General features: G+C 33.4%; 1 protein-coding gene across 2 annotated transcripts in view; it reads right to left on the bottom strand.

Annotated features, from left to right (window-relative positions):
- RBBP8 (RB binding protein 8, endonuclease) overlaps positions 1-16,316 on the bottom strand; it is a 102,478-nt gene extending 86,162 nt beyond the window's left edge. For both annotated transcript variants that reach the window (XM_045850021.1, XM_045850029.1), the window contains exon 1: positions 16,174-16,316. The gene's annotated coding sequence lies outside the window, so the exon portion shown is untranslated. The remainder of the gene's footprint in view (positions 1-16,173) is intronic.
- Positions 16,317-16,584: the final 268 nt, after the last annotated feature.

Raw genomic sequence — 16,584 nt, 5'->3', positions numbered from 1 at the left:
CAATTCATGTATATATTTAAATTTTAAATTGTATATGTATTGCTGAAAAATGGTATATAGTCTAATGAGTAAGTCACAGGCTCTGGAGTCAGACATCCTGGCTTTGAATCCTGCTCTAACACTTCCTTACTAAGTGACCTTGGACTGGTTTCTTAAGCCCTGTTTCACTTTTTGTACCTGTAAAATGAGGACCATAATAGTACCAAACTCAGAGAGTTATGAAGAGTAAATGAGTTAATGTATGTAAACTGCTTAGTAGCGTGTTTAGTTACATAGTATGTTTTCCATAAAAAGCTAGCCCTTACTTTGACTATTATAACACATTTTGAAGATATTTTTTAAAAGATGAGAAAAAATTAATATCTAGTATCTTCTCCCACCTTAAATTTTGACCACTTTGAGACTACTTCTCTATCCTATAGCTAGCTACTGGGATCTTGAAATAATGGCACTATGCTGCTTAAATCCCTTCAGATGGCTTACTTGTTAATTCTTTGAAGAAAGCCCCTCTAAACTGCCCTTTTTTACTTCCCCGGGGTCATTTCCAAACATCTTCTGTCCGTTGCCTAATGATTCTAATCCTTTTATCTTGTTTTAATAGTCTCTTCTATTAGATATTCTTAGATATGTACCTTCCCACCTTACACTTACTACAATTTAAATTATTTAATGCAGTCTCTTCACTAGATTGTAAGTTTCTTGAGGTCAAAACTATGTCTTGTTCACCTTTGTATCTTCAGAAAGTAACTCAGTGCTTGCTATAGTCAGTACTCTCTGGATAAATGAATTGGGTATCCCTTTGGGATTCCAATTTTTCATGTAGGTGGAGGAAAATCTTTGAATCCATTCAAAATTATTAGCTTCTCCTTATGAGTCTCTAGGATGGTTACTTAAATAGTGGAAATGGTGGGCATAGATATTTGCCCCCAGTAAAGAGCTTTATGCCCCTACCTGATAGAAAAAATTATGAAGTCCTGAAGAAGTGAGAAAAGTTCTTTAACAGAGAAGCAGCTATTTTTAACATTTCATAATACTAGGTTTCTCATTTTTTATGGCTTAGAGCATTGCTTCCCAAACTTTTTCAATACTTAGAAAATGAATACTTGTATTACTGTATTTTGCTGTGTATAATGCACACCCACATTTTTGTGCACATTATACACTGGTCCATTGTGCCCATGGTACATAGTCATTATTCCCATGTATAATGTGCACCCATATTTTTCCCTCAAAAATTTGGGCAAAAAGTGCATGTTATCCATGGCAAAACAGTATATTGTGATAAAAAAAAAAGATGAGGCTGTTTCTGTTGAGAGGCAATAGAAGTTAGGAGTCCAGCCACCCCAGACCCAGAGCTGCCATCTCGACATGGGATTTTTCTGTACCATCATAACTAAAACCCTTTGGAGGCTTAAGATGTTTGTTTAAAAATTGCCTGTTGAGGTGGTTAAAATGGTAAATCTGGTATTATGTACATTTAACCACCATAAGAAAAATTGTGTGGCAGCAGTAAAAATTTTAGAATACTTAGAACTATAGAATTTTGAAACTATATAGATTTTAAAATCATCTAACTTAAGCCATTTTACAACTGAAACTTGTTTCCACTTAACTCCTACCATTGGGTAGCTGAGGGTTGTGAAGTTTAAAATCACATAATAGGTGCAACTGATACCACTAAAATTATGTGGTTTCAGACCTCATGTAAGGCATCTGTTAATACTTAAAATAGCCTTTGGTCAGTTATTTCTGTTTCCTTTGCTGTCTTCCAAACTTTCACTATTTTCTCAAACCTTTGTATAATATTGTCACTCCCAACAGACACCCTAGCTTTCTGGTTACACAAAACAGTTGAGCTCAATAGGTGTGGTCTTCTTGAACTTCCCTTTTCCTTTCTCAATCCTGTGAATTAGGCAATACTGAAGATGTTTTTTTAATAACATCTTGTAAGTTAAAAAAAAAAAAAAGGAAACCTGAGCCCTAGCCAGTACAATGTCCTGTACATCGAATGGTTACCGGTTTGAATCTCAGTCGGGGCACACACTTAGGTTGCAAGTTCGATCAACAGTCAGAGAGCCTACAAGAGGCAACCATTTGGTGTTTCTCGTTCGTCACCTTTCTCTCTAAAAACGATGCAAAAATGTCCTTGGGTGAGGATCAAAACAACCAACCAACCAACAAAAAGCATGAATCCAGTTGCTTCTCATCCCCTCTTTAACACACTGGGCCAAGCCATCATCATCTCAAATGTCTTCTGCAGCAATAGCCTTTTTCTTTAAATCAGCTATTTTCTACTTCCACTGTTTTCCCCTTGCAGTGTATTCTCCACAGCAGTCAGAGTAGTCCTTTAAAACCTAAGAACATGATGTTCCCCCTGCCTAAAATATTCCAGGATCTTCTCATCTCCTTAGAATAAAATAAAACCACTTTCCATGGAGTCAGGGCAAGTCAACAATTATATTTTACTGATGTTATCTTCTAAATTTAGCTTTGAATTAGTGCTTTCCTTTCCATTCTCACACTTAACTGCTCTAGGTTAAGCCCTGATATTTCTCACTTACACTACAGCCTTGTTTCAAACCTTGTTCACCTTAATCCACTCTTCACTCAGCTGCCAGAGATTTAAATCATTTCTGATCTTGGGACTGACTGCCTTGGTTAAAAACTTTTGGGGCACTCTGTTGCCTAAAGGTTAAAATTCAGTCCCTTTAAAATGTCACAGGAGCCCTTTCTAGCCTTGTATATTCTCTCCCCTCTGCCTCACCCTTTCCTTCTTTCAATAGGAAACTTCTTTTATTCCTCCTTTGTCCCCTTCACTGTTTCTTTATTGTGGCTCATACAATCTCTTGGAATTGCCTTCACCCTGATCCTTTATATTTTACCGTTCTACTTATCCTTTAAGATTCGGGTGATGCGGCTTCCAGGAGGCTAACCTAACGTTGCTCTTTACCTCTTTCCTACCTCCTTCCAAAAATAGCTTTCCTTATTCTCCCATACCCCTTTATATATCTTTATCACTTTATTTAACACCATTATACTGTAATTATTTTCATATCTTTTCCAACTAGGCTGTGGGTGGTTATTTGACAGCAGAGATTCTCCTCAGAATTCCTAGTTCTTACAAGAGTCTTAGCATAGTACTACACAATAGAGCCATATATATAATTTAAAAGTTTCTAGTAGCCACATTTTGAAAAGTATAAAGAAACAGGTGAAATTAATATATTTTATTTAATTAAATATCTGAAATGACCCTGGCCTGGTAGCTTAGTTGGTTAAAGGATTGTTCCTATATGCCAGGGTTGTGGGTTTGATCCTTGGTCAGGACACATACAAGAATCAGCCAATGAATGCAGAAATAAGTGGACAAAAAATTGATGTTTCTTTCTCTCTCTTTCTCCCTTCTTCTCTCTTTCTAAAATCAAAACATAAGTAAGTTTTATCTAAAATATTATTTCAGCTCTAGCTGTTGTGGCTCGGTGGATTGAGCACTGGCCTGTGAACCAAAAGATCATTGGTTCAATTCTCTGTCAGGGCACATGAATGGGTTGCGGATCAGGTCCCCAGTTGGGCGTGTGCTACGGGCAGTCAATTGATGCTTCTCACACACATTGATGTTTCTCTCCCTCTCTTTCTTCCTTCCTCTCTCTCTGAAATAAATAAAATCTTTAAAAAATAAAATATTTCAACATGTAATCAGTATAAAAATTTATTAATGAAACTTTCTACATTCTTTTCCTTCATGCTATTCTAAAAAATTTGATGTGTATATTATATTTATAGTACATCTCAATTTGGATTGGCTGCATTTCAAGTGCTCAAAGCCACATGTGGCTAGTGGCTACTGTATTAGACCATGTAAGACCTAGCACATGTAATGAACAAATGAGTTATGTGATTTATCTGAAGAACCAGGATCGAGTTGAGAGACTGAGACAACAATATCTGATTCCTAGTCTAAGGCTATTTCTGCTATTTGTGCTGAAATAGCACAAATTTCCATCTTGCTCCCAATCCAACATCATCCCATTCCCCTCTTCCCCCACCATTGAGGGCCTGTATCTTTAGGCAAAATTTAAAAGTAAGTGATTAAACCCATTATGAATATTTACATAATACTGCTCAGCATTTCTAAAATGAACACACCAGTGAGCTATTTTAAGAATAACAGAGCTATTTTAAGAATAAGACAAAAGGCTGTTTGAGAGATAAGACTTTAAAACAAAAGAAAATTATGCGAGTGTCAACTAGAACACTTGCTGTAATTGTTTGAAACTTGCTTACAGTAATTACCAAGTGTTGTTTGGGGATAGGTATGTACATCAATTAGTAATCTTGCCCCAAGTGCCAAAACGTTTTGTCTATGATTCGAGTTGATGCTGCCAAGATCCAGTTAGGTTGAGCATTATTTTAATAGTTGTTTTAAAAGATATATTTAACATTCATGAAGGGTGTCAGTATCAAACTTTTTATTTTGACAGTTTTAGGTGGCCATTAAAGTGCCACATACACATTAAAGATTATACATGGGTTTCCAGTTAGAAAAATTAGCCTCATGTAGTCTGGCCAATTTCCAACTTAGATAAAGTAGATTTATTTTGATTTTCACTATGGCTACATATACCTTCTTCATTTCTTTTTATAAACTATTCAAGTAGTTTTGTTTCATTAAATATTCATTTAACTACTTCATTTCATATCACTAATAGGCAAGATTTTACTAGATATGTATGTTTCCCAATTTAGGGACCATCTCTTTTTATTTGGTGAAGATAGTACAGTATACTATAAAATTATGTAGTTGCCTAGGTTTAAACAATGATGAACTGATCAAGAATGTTGATCTGTGAACAATTAAAATTTTTTTAAAAATGTTGATCTGTTATTGCAAGATGATTTGTTATCAATGGAAAGTGTCATCTTTTTCTTTCATTTATAATACAGTGGCTGCTTGGGTAATATTTGATACCTATGCAGATAGGTTTATGAAGCCCAGGACTTTTGTTAGTTAGCCCTGGCGTTTATAAGATTGGCCTGAACTTAACACTGACTGTTAACACTGGCATTTTTAAGAACCTCCGAGTTTGGCTGATTCAGTGATGATAAAAGAATTTGACAGTGATCACTAAGACCTTAGGGTAGAAAAGTAGATTTTATTCTGGTAATCTTGAAAAACTAATCTTTACTTTTTTATCCAGTAAATATAGTACTGTACTGCATTGTCCTATGTACATTTATATAATGCTACCATGATTGAAGTTGTGAGAACAATATTTATTTACAATAATGTAAATGGAAAATATTATGAAGGTTAACTATAGGAACAGCCACCTGCAGTCTATTAATTAAAGCATTCCTTAATAGGTTCACAAGAGCAAACATGTTTAATATGAATTGCTTTGCCCACTTTTAGGAAAATAATGATTCACATCTTAAATGGTAATTTTCCCATCTGTGAATTGATAAATTTATTCACTGCTAGCAAATAGTTGTAATATTTAATGTATTCATGTCTCACAAATTACAGATATGATATGTCTTCAAACAGCTCACTGACTTTCCCACCACCCCTGCAGTTTTTCCTGTTCTTACTTTTGTTTAAAATTTGGGTTTGTGCTTTTCCTAATCCAGATATTAGTTTAAGGTTAAGGTAGCTTTGATAGTTACCATTCCAAAAATGTTTTATGTCCAAAATTCTTAGAGGAGAACTTTGGTTTCAGCCAATACTTATCAATTTTATTTAAGTTATAATCAGAATTACTAGAAATATATAGTGAAATTAAATTATGCTTTAATTCACTTCACACTCTTGGTGACAATTTGCATTTGTAGAGGACTTTTTTAGTTATAGTTTTTACAGCCTATGTTTGCATGGATGTTAAGACTGAAATAAATAGACTTCCTTTTCCCAAATCTAGGATGCTTCATAAAGTGACCATATGCCCTGGCTTACCAGCAACAGTTCTGGTTAATGTCTGTTGTTCTGGCTAATTATTAATAGGGCTCCTGTTGACTCTAAAAAATGTCCTGGTTTTGGTTATAAATCATATGATCAGAAGCCTTAAGGAATTTGAAGTATAAACTAATAAAATAAGGTCATTACATGACCTTCATTAGTCAGGAGTATTTCCTTCTCAACTATGTACAGACCTATCTAAACTCTTCTTAGAGACTATTATGGTACAAATTATATAAGCCATAATACTATTTGATTTATTGATAGTACTCTGAAATTCCTGAGTTTAGAAGTGGTTTGTTTAATACTGATAGGAAATGGATTCAAGAACAATTAACGATGGTAAAATACAAAGTGCTTTTCCTACATTGCTTCTCTTTTGGGTCTAAAAATAACTGTCATAAAAGTAGAATCAGTACAGTTTTCATCTTTCCACAGAAGTTGAGAAATTAGGTGGTTTGGCTAGCATTATATGTACAAGCTAGTAGATGAGTTGACTTCAAACCCAATCTTCTGACTATAAATCCTTTATCTATGTTCTTTGCAGTACACCCTACTATTTTTGAGCCATAAAATCTATTTAAAACTTACTATGTGCTTTTTAATTTTTTTATCCTCACCTAAGGATATGGTTATTGATATTAGAGAGAGAGGAAGCTGGGGGGGACACAAATTGATGTGAAAGTTATAGATTGGTTGCCTCCTGTTTACATCCCAACTGTAACCAAATCCACAACCTTTTGATGTATAAGATGACACTCCAACTAACTGAGCCACCCAGCCAGGGCTTAATAAAAGTACTTTCAAATTTGATAGCAATCTAATGTTAAATCATAATTGAGAAGAAAAAATAAACTGGGCTCTCTCAGTCAGTGTTGGAGGGAACTACCTAGCATATTGGACTAATCTCAGTTCATTTTTTGGATTTTTTTGGCATTAATAATTGTATTTCTTAGTAATTAGGGCCCACATGCTTTTTAAACTTGCCTTACAGTAAGTGTAGACATTTGAGAGATGAATATAAATTGACTTGTAATGGAATTAGCAAACATTTTTATATTAGCCTTTCCTAGCCACAAGTTGTGGACTCTTCTATGCAGTCAGTTTAAAAGTAAAGAGAGTAAAGGGTTAATTTTAACCCTTGAATTAATTATGTTGTAATCTCAGAAGAGACCAGAGCAGGAAGTGCTTTAAAAAATTGTGACTGTGTTCTACAATCCATGATGGCACATAGCCACATTCCTACCATATGGTATTGGGCAAGTCCTGAGCTAGGAGATAGGACAAGGTTTTAAGCTCTGGCCCTATCTCTGATTATCTGCATGTTTCATAGATAAGTCTTATTTCCCCAACTGAAATATGAGAATAATCATACTTACTACGTCCAAAGAGGTTGTTGTAAGAATGAAATAATATATGTGAAATTTTTCTTAAAGAAGACTTCATAGAAGTTTGAACTAGCATACCTACTGGGAATTAACAGAGTGGTAGAAGAAGAACCTTGCCTACAGAGTGGTAGAAGCAAAAGGCATGTGCAAAGATTCTGCTGTGGGGAATCGTGAATTCTAGAAACCATAAGTATATACTAATGTATTATATAGGTTGCTATTGGAAAGTCAGCAGAAGTTCCACTTAATTTGTAGTTTGATGAATTCCACTTTTAATTATAATCCTATTGAGCAAGTAATTTAACTGCTCTGTGCCTCAGTTGTTTATCAATGAAATGAAGATAATAATATATATCTTGGGTATTTCACAGGATTGTTGATAGGACTGAATGATTACATCTATGTACCCAAACAGAGTAAAAAACTGTTGTTAATCATAGATAGATTTAAGAGCCACAGCTAATCATAGAGATCTTTCTAATTGCTAGTTATATAATTATAGTGAAGTTGTTGAATTGCTGCCATGTAAATTATGAGACATTTATAATTATAGAAGGGGTTAAATTACAATTTGTTAAGTGCTTTTACAGATCTTACTTGATTCACATGATTAAGTTTAGATGAAGCAGGTAGCATTATTATTTTGCTATTTCCACTTTATTCCAAGGGATTTTTAAAAATCATCTAGTCCAACTGCAAAATTGCTTAGAAAGGAAAAACTGATTTATTTGTTTATTTCAGAAATTGGTGGTTGTAAGAAATCATTTATTTAATACAGATTTAACACAGATCAGCTCAGCTCCAAGTCCAAGAAAGGAAATATTGGTATCAAGGTAATTGTGATCTGAGCTGATTTAGTGAAGACCTGAGTATATTTTATTCTTTCTTTTGAAAATAGTATTTATTATTGGGCTTTGTTCAGCAGTGTGTATCCCCACTTCTTTCCTTTTAATTTCCAGCCCCTCTTCAGTCTAATTTCTCTATTTCATCTTTATCAATTCATTAGCTTATTTAACCTCCTTCTAAGAAAGAGGGTTGTTTAAAAACTCAATTATTTTAACAATTCAAGTTAAATGAAAAGATAATCGGACTTGTTTTTTGTTTATACCTATTTCTTTCTTGCTTAGCTAAACTAGCTCTGTCATTATGCAAACAAATATAGTATTTATTTAACTAAAGCACATAACTGGCTGTTTAGTTTTCTATTCTTAATCTATTAGACTAGAACTTTTGTCTAATATATTCTTCAGAGCCATGCTCTAGGATCATATTAGAGGTTATAATGAATTGTTTCTTGTAACCAGACCCTCTTGGACACAGTCCAAGACAAACTTGTACTATTCAAAATTTTGTGTTTCATTATAATAGGAACTGTTACTTAAGGGTCCAGTATAGTCAGTCTGGCTTTACTGTAGTTTTACCAATGTAAACTTAAACAATAAAATCTTTAGATCACTGCTGGACACAAAGTATTTTCAGAGTATATACTAACTGTTCATTTTGCTGCTGTTTGGCCCTTTAAAAATTGGCAACCAAATTCAGGAAATGAAATGTAGTTTATTAGAAAATACCTTTCTCACAGAAGATCATATTTCAGTGCATCTCAGGTTTTGTGGGAATGGATCAAATACATCAAGATGTAAATAGGCTAAAGTTCCGCACTTTACATTTGAAAGTGCTTTACTCATTTCTCAGAAAATCCATTTTAGTTATATAATGTATTAAAATTATATTAGTAAACCGAGGAAAAGGCACTTTGATCATATTTGTCCTGTAATAGTGATGAACTGGACACCTTTTGGGCCCTACTTACTCCAGTCATTGCAGTGGTAACCAGATTCATGCAGGTGAAAACTGACAGTCCCTCACCTGGACTTTTGTCCTGGGGGCTTTCCTGATGCCTTTGGAATTAGAAGCACAACCTGAAAGTGTGGAGAAATGAACAACTCATGAAGCAACCCTTAACTGATAGAAGTCAGAACTGATGGATAAGTGCTCCTCTTGTATGTCTGCAGATTCACGGCTCCTAAGAAGGTACTGGGATTGAGCCTCATTTGCCCATCAGAGGGGATGAACTCCTGAATGCACTCTCATATCGGCCTTTGCCCCTCCCTGTTTCCTTCTCCTAATCCCCCACTTCTGTTCTTTGGGATAACTTCCCCAAAAAAGAATTTGCACGTAATCTGGAGAATTTAGGATCTACTTTCCAGGAAGAACCCAAATTAAGAGAGAAATGTTAAACATGAGATTTCCATTTCATTATTTTTAAGTTATTAATGGAAAATTTAATTTTTGAAAATTTATATGCATGGATAGGAGTCAGATTACTTGCCTGTACTACTTTGTAAGTATGTTAATGCTGACTCAAGATTGGTTGAACATGCACATTTGAGGCTATTTTTCTGATAGTGATAATGGTTGGGTTTGAAGGAACTCATACTCTCTTGCTCAGTCTCTCATAGGCAAAAGATTATTTTTTTTGCTGCTTCTCAAACTGTATTGGACATCAGCATAATTTAGAAAACATGTAAATATGCAGATTCATAGGATCTACCCACCAGAAATTCTAAGGTGGGTAGATGGAGTTTAGCAATCTGCCATTTTAATAGGCATCACTCAAAGTCCACCAGAGACTACACTTTGGGAAACATTGCTACTTTATTATAGTAGTAATTCTGCTGGGTGTAGTCTATGAGGTAAATTAAAACTGACTCCATAAGGACTGAACTAGTATTATGGTATTGTTAATCATGTGTTCTTTTTTTTTTAAAGATTTTTTAATTTATTTTATTTTTAGAGAGGGAATGGAGGGAGAAAGAGACAGAGAGAGAAACATCAATGTGCGGTTGCTGGGGGTCATGGCCTGCAACCCAGGCATGTAACCTGACTGGGAATCGAACCTGCGACACTTTGGTTCACAGCCCGCGCTCCATCCACTGAGCTATGCCAGCCAGGGCTCTAATCATGTGTTCTTATAAATTGAGCTAAAGCCACAGACTGAGAAGTAGGATTAAACAGATAACCCAATTTTTATTTCAGAGTCATTGTGCTCTTCCTTCATAGAAATTTGATTTCATATTGCTTATTTGGCTTTAACAATAGTATTAAACATATAGTTTATTATATCAAGGAACTGCGGAGCATTTAATTTATGCTAGATGTGTTTAATGTATGCTTACTGGTGGAACTAGAAAAGATCATTCATCTCAAAGAGCATTTACTTTGTAAATGCTTTTTACTTTTTACATCTTAAAAAATAAAACTGTGGGAAAAGAGACTGATGTCATGCCGGAATGGACTGAACAACTTTCTTAATGAATGGCCTGTAGCCAGGTCATGGGATAGCCAGATTCCAGGTCCAGTGCATAGGTTTCTGGCCTATAGCCAGGTTCCAGTGGTTAATTCTATATTATAGTGAAAAAACAGTATACTTGTTTCTGAGCAACAAATATTTGTTTTACACTGTCAGACAATTGGTTAGAAAGTTACTGGAGCAGTATTTAACAGATCACTAAAATGCCATTCAGTTCTTATTATATTATTGAAAATTGATTACAATATTAATATCTTCAGAAGAGTGAATGATCCTACCATCTCAGACTACATTTCATCTACTTTTAGTTAGGAGACCCCTACCTTCCAAATTTGGACTCGTATGTTAAATGTAAATTTTGTATAGAAGACCTCACCACAGAATTCTCTAAATTGCTTCAAAAATATTTCATTGAAAGCTACGCAAAGTTATTGATATTGTATTTCTCAATGTTTCAAGATTTATTCAGAAACTTATTAAAGTGTTTTTGTGTTGGAAGGAAGATTTTCTCACTCCTAATATCAATCATTGTAGAAACTGTAGGCAAAGGACTTTCAAGGGAATAGAACTTTGAAACTAAAAATTTGACTTGTGAGTTATATTTTCACTTTGTCAGTAATAATAACTTCTAAGATAATAGTTTTATGATTACTTTTAAGACCATATGTCTTCAACATGATGAGTCATAATGTTCTCTATTTCCCAGTTCATTTTTTGATGCATAGCAGGTTTGGTTGCTAGTCCTGAACTATCCAAATTATCTATCTACAGAGGATCCTTGACTTCAGATTTTTTTTTTAGGCTTTACAGTGGGAAAGTGATATGCATACAGTAGCAACACTACTTCAAATTTTGGACTTTTCTGGGCCTAGCAATATGCAGTACTACACTCTTGTGAGGCTGGGCAGCAGCTTCTAGTCAGCCTTGTGATTATAAGGGTAAGTAACCAATATTCTACAATGTGGTATTAGTATTAAATGCATTTTCAATTTATGATACTTTCAACTTTTTGAGGGGTTATTAGGATATGACCCCATCATAAGTTGAGAAGCAGCTGTATTTATATAGAAACATTTACAAGTACCTTTGAAATGTATATTACTCCCTGCCCTCTTTTCAATTATTTATAGTAATATTCACTCTAAATCTATGAAAATAAATGCAAGTTAAATACTAATTTAATGAGTAGTCATATAAGATTAAATTGCTTACATATCTAGTAAAACAGTTTTAATAAGAATATATAATTAGTGGGGTTAATTGGTAAGTGGTACTTTTGTCTTGAGGTATATCATCATCTATATACAAGCTTTTCAATTTAAGCTAAAGACAAAATTCATTTACCATGGATGGAAGTTCAGATTATATTATCAACACAAAGCTTATTTGTACAGAGATTGCACATCTTTCTGGAAATTAAATTTGATTTCAAGAGCTCAATAAGATCAATTTATGTTGTAAGTGGATCTTGTTTTTGGTTCTAATATTAAGTCATTACCTATTTCCTGCTCTTGGGTCTCAGAATGTTTTGTCACACTATTCTGAACTCCATTCTGATTAATGACATATGCTTCATAAATATCTTGCATGTGAACTTTGTTCATTAGCTCCATCTCCTGATCAATTAATGAGTCTGAGGCTAATTAATGTTATTTTTAGAAAATATTAAATTCTGTTCTGTCTTATTACACCCAATACATTTTGGACTCATTCTCCCTGTCATTCGCTATCTAGGAAATGCAATATAAAATAATATTGAATGCAATAAATTTAATTTGGAAGAGAATTTTTTGGAGGAAAAAACATATTCTAGAGCTCTAAAGAAATAATTAAATTGCTGATAGAGCACAATCTTAAGACCGTATAGAAATCCTTGGACAACTAATTTGATGTCATATAAAATAATAGGTATAAAATGCCTTTGAAAAACTCAGATACTAGACACAGGTAAGGTATTATTTGATTTATCTATGTCAAAGTTCCTTTCCTTACTATAGATGATTAAAATTTGAATTTTTAAAAATTACTTGCACCTTTTAATTGCCTTCATATAGTGCTCTCAAAATATGTTTAACAATGGCCTCATGACTCTTTAATTTGATTGTTATATGGGTTTCTAATTTTTTTAATTTAATAAGGTTAAAATATTTTTCAATATTAAATCTTAATGCTTTTCAAGCTTGCTGATTTAATTTTTATGTCTCTGGTGAAAATAAAATATATATTCTAAGTTAAGGTTTGGCTTCTCTTACTGAATCTATTTGTTGAAATTTATTATGTATTCTATTAACAGTGTGGAAAGACTGTTGACATTTGCTGCACCTACTATGTTCTAGGAACTGTGTTATGTGTTTTACACACAATACATCATGTAATCCTTTCAACAGCTCTTAGAGAATAGTATTAGTTTCCTTCACTTATGGAGAAAAGAGAACTCAGAGGATTCAGTAATTCCGAGGGTAAACTAGTTTGTAGCAGAGTCAGTATTCAAACCCATTTCAGTTTGGTTCAAAAGCCAACATATTACCCTCTCAACATACTATCCTTTCTCTTGCCTGTAAAGATAAGAAACAAATGAAAATGATGGTTTTCCAGTCTACTTGGACTGAACTAAATATACCAAATTTAAAAGCATCCCTCAGGTAGGATTTTCTCTGTGAAAAGATAAGGAGGTTAGGAAAATTAACATTTAATTCTAAAAATCAGTTGAAATTTTTGAGCCTTTGGTTCTCAAGCTTTCTGTAATTACATTTCCTTGGAATTCCTTAAGTTAAAAACATTTAAAGCATTTTTGAGCACTTCTGTGCAAAGCACTGTAATAAGAATTCACCCCTTAAATAATAAGTTCTAGCACCTTTAACATGGTTTTTAAATTCTGCAATTCTTCATAACCTTATGGAAATTTTCCTGCCAGTCCTAACCAAATTTTTAATGGCTTTTTGGGAAAAATCCTGAACTATATCCACGTAAGAGTGACAAAAATAATACAAAAATTCATATGTACATCCATTCTAAGAAAATAAACTGTTGAGATACTTTAAAGCAATATTAAGTCAGAAAATGACAACAGGGCCCACAAATATAAAGAAATGTGAGGCCAATATGAAGGAATGTGAGACACTCTTATCAGTTTGACAAAAATTTTATGATGGCATTAGGAGATTAAGGTTTGAAATGGTAGTCACCTTCATTACCAATGGCAACTCCATAAATTCAACCACTATGCCAAAAAAGTTTGGGAGCAATAATGATATAGGTTTAAATATAAAAGCAAATAATTTTGTAGTTCAGCAAAAACTCATTAGCATAACACAATTTTATGTTTTACAAATCTTTTAGGAAATTCAGTTTAGATTTTATGTAGTGTTCAGAAGAGTCACTGAAGGGCAGTGAAAAAACTATTAGTATAGGGTGGTGTTCAGGACAATGAAGTAATCTACACTTATATTGTATAATAGTGATTAGCTACATTTTGGGGCTTTTCATTCAACCCAAACATGAGGAGTTGGATTCTTTAGTTGGTAGGAAACACATGAAGCTATTCAGGAAGGAAAGAGGTTACTGTTGTTAAGAAAGCTAGCATTGTTGATAAAAAGAGTCATTGTATGAAACTGTGGCTAGGAATAAAGACAAAGGAATGCATCCACAACTAGGCCTAAAGAATGAAAAGATTTTTAAATGAGTAGAAAGGTTTTTGACCTGGTCCCTGAGATAACGTAGGGCTGTATAAAACAAACACATAAACACATACACATACAAAAACACAGACTCCTAATTTGATTGATACAGCACTACAGCCTTAATTTTAATCAAAACATCACAAGATATCAATATTTAAAGAAATAAATTTATGGAAAATACATAAAAGTCATTTAATAGGACTTTCATATATTTGAAACTGAAAATTCTATTAAATGAAAATGGTAGAATCCCTCTCCAAAACTTAGAGTTAGGCTTAAATATTAAAAAAAATAAAAAACCTGTAGGTTTTTTATGAAAAGATACATCTAGTTCCTAAATAACTTTCCTCAAAACCATAAATATAAAAAAATAATAAATAAATTGCAATCCTAAATTAAGTTTTAAACAGTATGCCCTGTATTGAAATACTATATGGTTTTAACATTTTTATATTACTATATATAATAGATTTACTAGAAACATTGAAAGTATACTCTATCGATATAAACCTATATCTTGCCTGAAAACTTTTGAAAAGAGAAAAATTCAACTAACTGAAAATTTTAAGCCATATTTGCCCTCAATTGTCAGAATACAGTTTATGTTGAAAAAAATAAATTTTGGTTTGCTGAATCAGCACATTCCTTTTACAAATTCAACATTACATGGCTTTTTAGAAATCTAGCTGAATTAGAAGTTTTATGCAGAATTGCCTTGGAGAATAGGATCAAAAAGCATCCAAAGGATTTCCCTGCAAATAAAAATGAAATCTCATCTGAATGTTTATTCTTTATTAACATCCTAAAGGAACCCTTAGAGTCTTTGAGTTTGAACATAATAACATAGTGAGGATTCTAAGGACAATGAAAAGAATGCATCTGTCTTGCTTAGCTCAAGGCAAAGTCATATTAAGATGGCCTACAGATAGCTCTTGATAGAATATTCAGTATAAATCTGTTTTTAAAATTATTTTATTTTCCAGACAAATTCATATGTCAACTGTTATGTTAAATTAAATGCCCAGAAGATTTGTGTATTAAATTCAATCTAATGTTAAGGGGGTAGTTAGATGTGCCAAAATACATCTAAAGGAACTGGCAACTTTCATTTTAAATGACATAAACTACTAAAATAAATTAATTGGATCCATGGAAGATATAAAATAATAATTTTAAAATATAAAGGAAAGGAAGATCCAATTTTTCTTTAACCCCAAAAGTTTTTCAGTGTAATGAGGCATGACAAAAATCTATCTTCATTCCTTTCTATTCAGCTCAGTAAGTGCTTTTGAGCTCCAATAGTTAATTAGTTACCAGATTCCACATCTTTGTTTTTCACACTCCTCAATTCGTTCTGTGAATTGTTCCTCTTAAGGTACTTAGGACCACCAAGGAAGCCAACACCATTTTTTTACACTTTAAAACAATTATCATTTCATCCACAATTAGATTCACCATTTAAAATTGTTACCATATAGCAACAGCCTATAAAACATAATAGTATATTATCACAGAAGTAGATGGCTTAAGATGAATCATTAATAGATGAAATATATTTAGCAAAATTATTCAACTCAGCTTTTAAAATGGCTATAGCCATGCCCAACTTACAAAAAGTATAGCAAAAGTATATAGTATACCAAATAACCTTTATCCAAACAAATCAGTGAACATATATGCAAGTGTTATAAAACCACATCTAACCAACTTTACATAAAAGGTATCATGCAAGTATTATCATATTTTTAAAAATATCTATCTTCTTAAACATCATTTAAGTTAAGCTTCCAAAAGTGCAGAGAAAATTGAGAAATACAAAAAAAAAGATTAACTTACCCTTAAGTTTTTTGGAAAACCTCTGCTCTTGGTCAAAAGCAGAAGGTGTTTCACTGCTGATTTTCCCTGAAGCTATGAACTTAAACAGTAACTCAGCTGGAAGTCACCTCTCTGGATCATGCTAGAGTTTGCTAGACACGACTGCTATGTGGAAGAGTTTTGCTGCATCTAAGCTATATACAGTGTGCAATGGATAACCTAATATGCCTTTCATTTAACTGGCTGGGCAGGTTTCTACAGACTGTGGAACATGGAATCAAACCAGAATATGTTGGCATAACAAGCCAGTCAAACCGGTTCTTCTGTAGACCTGGAACCCGTCTAACCAGTCTGCATCAAAGGCTAGCCCAACAAGCTGCAGCGGCTCAGCCCTGCTAAGCTTGTACAGGATGACTTATCCCCACCTGCCGT

Source organism: Phyllostomus hastatus, unplaced genomic scaffold (genome assembly GCF_019186645.2).
Source record: "Phyllostomus hastatus isolate PE091 unplaced genomic scaffold, TTU_PhHast_1.1 phas_contig_80, whole genome shotgun sequence".
NCBI lineage: Eukaryota > Metazoa > Chordata > Mammalia > Chiroptera > Phyllostomidae > Phyllostomus > Phyllostomus hastatus.
This window is presented reverse-complemented; position numbering and strand designations above follow the sequence as displayed.